Source organism: Arachis ipaensis, chromosome B01, assembly GCF_000816755.2.
Source record: "Arachis ipaensis cultivar K30076 chromosome B01, Araip1.1, whole genome shotgun sequence".
Taxonomy (NCBI): Eukaryota; Viridiplantae; Streptophyta; class Magnoliopsida; order Fabales; family Fabaceae; genus Arachis; species Arachis ipaensis.
The window spans coordinates 130,031,273-130,034,907 of record NC_029785.2 but is presented as its reverse complement, the minus strand read 5'-3'; the positions used below and the strand labels follow the sequence as shown (position 1 = coordinate 130,034,907).

The 3,635-nt window shown below is 29.4% G+C and overlaps 1 long non-coding RNA gene across 1 annotated transcript in view; it reads left to right on the top strand.

The window, feature by feature from the left end:
- Positions 806–3,635, top strand: part of LOC110263537 — a 13,001-nt gene continuing 10,171 nt past the window's right edge. The window contains exon 1 of the long non-coding RNA XR_002349345.1: positions 806–819. This is a non-coding gene — a long non-coding RNA (uncharacterized LOC110263537). The remainder of the gene's footprint in view (positions 820–3,635) is intronic.

Here is a 3,635-nt window from a genome sequence, read left to right as displayed (position 1 = left end):
ATATAATTATTTTAAACTTAATTAATAAATATAAAATAAAATCATTTTGGAATGATTTGGACTATTTTTATTGTCAGCAAAATATTTTTGTGTCGTTGAATGGTACTTAGCACATTAAATTTTCAATCTCGCTGACAGATCAGACATGGATTATGTATCGATATATAGTTTTGCAGAAATACGTACGTTAGTGATTAGTAAATTATTTTGATTCTTGAATAACACTAACTAACTAAGAGACTTAAAATTTTGACGTGAGGGGACATATATATATTAGAAGTTCAGAACTTCAGATGCAGTTTTTTTCGGTTTTAATTATTTTTAGGTTAATTGGAGCTGTTCCAGTTAATCTGGTGAGATGGAAGAATTGAATTCTTTATTTTCTATATTCAAAATGGATTGCAATATTCTCAATAGACAGATGTATTGAGTCAAGAATTTGTCTAATGATTTGAGCGACTAATTGATACTTGAAACAAATTCAGGTGTTATTCTCTTCTTCTTTCTTCTTAATTAAGAAAAAAAAAAAGAAAAAATTTCTTAAAAATATTGAAATACGAAATCTATAATAGATGTCAACATATGATGTGTGTGCAGTAGTGCAACTGTGCAAGTGCCACGATGAAAGCTAAACTATGCTTTATTCTTTTCATACCTAACCTTTCTAATTGTCATTATTGTTCTTGGCTTGGTTTGTTGCTATCTACCAATAATATTAATCTAAACCCAATTTATGCATTAGAAACTATATAGTATATACCATTTAAAAAAAAATAGTCGACCTTTCCAGCGTCCATTTATTCTCAACACTGGAAGAAGGTTCACCTAAATTAATAATTATCAAGACACAATTTTAAACACTTAATTAATTATCACGACAAAAAAACACTTAATTAATTATGAGTACAGTTAAATGAATTGATCTAATTTGACGCCAAACTCAAGTTTAACATGGTCGTGGTTCATCTAAGTTATGAATGATTCCGCTACTATAAAAATAATAGAGTTACAAAAAAAAATATAAGAGTAATTTTTGCGTAAATTAAACCTTTTATAATAAGTAATAGTGTGTGTATTTATAGGTTAACATTCAGCAACATATGAGAATACTCTTTATGAAAATTTGTTTGTTATATTAATTAATAAATTAATAGTTTAAGAGTATAAAAATACATATAAGTAAAATTTTGTAGCAGCAAAGAGAGATAGTTTAGTGTAGCCCCATATCGTAAATAACATAAAATACAATGCAATTAATTAAAAACAATTTTATGTTGTTTGGTTAGAATTCATCGCATACAGCTAGCAAAACCAGAAGGTGGACGCAGAAGATATGTGTTGGTGAAACGTATGCTTCAGCTATGCTAACATAAACTTCTTTTCATTAATAGCTTAAAAGTATAACAACACATATAAATAAAACTTCATGGCAGCGAAGAGAGGTAGCTTAATGTAGTCTCTGTAGAAAGGGACTAACATAGAATACAATGAAATTCATTAAAAATAACTTTATTTTGTTTGGTTAGAATTCACGTCTAGCAAGACAAGAGGATAGATGCATAAGACAGTGAGAGGTAGAGCATATTTTATGCCACGATTACTTGGGATCACGTGTGTTGGTGTACACTTCTTCAGATGTGTCAATACAAACTTCTTTTCGTTAACAGTAAATATGTCTTTCAATCATTATTTTGCTCTTATTGTATTTTATGGAGTATTTAATTAAAAGTGTGTTTGACAAATGTATTGAAGAGGATAAAAATACGTTTAAGAGGATAAAAATATGTTTAAATTGTTTTTGCTCTAAACGCAAATGTGATTTTGCATCCTGAAAGCACGTTTACTTGAAGCAAGAAGTTGTAGCTTCTGCTTTCTCTTAACATGCGTATCATTTTTAGTACTTTCTTTCACAGGATGCTCCCATAAAGGTGCATAAAATGTCTTTTTTTAAAGATATTTTTTAATAATTAAAATTTAACACATATAATCACTTAAATTGTGTTATTTTTGTCAAAATTAGGTCAAATAAATTAATTCAATCGAAAAATAGTGAATCAAATTTTGAATCAATCTAAATTTAATTTTTTATAGAAAATATTAAAATTTTTATTATAATTTTATTATAATATGAATTATTAATTTTATTAAAAAAAACAAAGTAAATAAAAAATTGATCATACATAACAATAAAGTATAAATAATAAAATTTATGAATGATTTGCTACTACAAAAATAATAGAGTTACAAGAGGAAAATAATATAAGGGTAATTCTTGTCTAAATTAGGCCTTCTATGATAAGTAGTAGTGTACGTATTCATGGGTCAGCATTCAACAACACATGAGAGTACTTCTTCATGAAAGCTTGTTTGTTACTCTTCATGAAAGCTTGTTTGTTATATTAATTAATGAATTAATAGCTTAAGAGTATAACAACACATACAAATAAAACTTTGTGGCAGCGAAAAGATGTGGCTTAGTGTAGCCTCATAGAAAAGGACGATAATAAATAATATAGAATACAATGAAATTAATTAAAAACAATTTTATTTTGTTTGGTTAGAATTCACCCATACAGCTAATAAGACAAGAGGATGGATGCAAAAAAACAGGGAGAGGGAGAGCACATTTTCTACCGCGATTACTTGGGATCACATGCTGTGCTAACATAAACTTCTTTTCATTAACAGTTGATTGTGTACTAAAAATATAAACTTTTTTTGTACATAAATAATTTTAAAAATGACCTACAAACATGGTCAAACAAGAGTCAAGTTCCTCTTAAAGGTATTGGGTAAAAGGATGGAACCCAAAAGAACATCTTGAGGAGTTGAATTTCTCTTCAATGGGAACTAAATTGGTGGAAGTGGATTGGTTGGATTTGAAGTGTAAAGAGCGTCATCTAGTTGAAAGAAAACCAAACTAGATGTCCCCTCACTAATGTCACATGTTAGGAGCTTTAGTTTAATGTGTGGGATCAACTTCCTTCTTTGAACAGTTGAAAAGACTTAAAGTCACGGGAATACCAAAAGATATTTGAGATAAAAAAGAGTAAACCAAATATCAGACTAAAATCATTGGACAATAGATTTCCTCTTCATCATGGTTTTACACTATAAAAAGGACCTCAAGCTACCTCTGTAAAGCATCCTTTGCTTTCATCTTCACCTCCATCATCTTCTGAGAGCTTCTTTTCTGAGAACCTTCACCTTCACCTTCACCTTTTTCTAGACCTTTCTTATTCTTGAAGCTGAGAAGTTAGAAACCTCATCTTTTCCTCTCCCAAAATTTCTCTCATTGTTCTTCATTTCATTCATCACCTTCACGAGTAAAAACTAGCATTCGAGTGTTCAACCAGAATACTCAACAACAATTAACCAACCCCTGTCCACTTTAAACAAAGCTTATTCATCCTCTTGTGATATTAGTGGAGGTCTCAACACTTATTCTCCACCTCTATTTCTCATCATTAGTTCTTGTATAGCTTATTCGCCATTAATAAAAGTGTTTTCCTCGTAAGTATACTTATCCTGAATCTTTCATCTTAACCATTATTTTTCATTTAATCTATTTTTTCCACAAAACTCACCCGAATTAACAGTGAATACGCGTCTTCCACTCATTATTGCTCTCATTA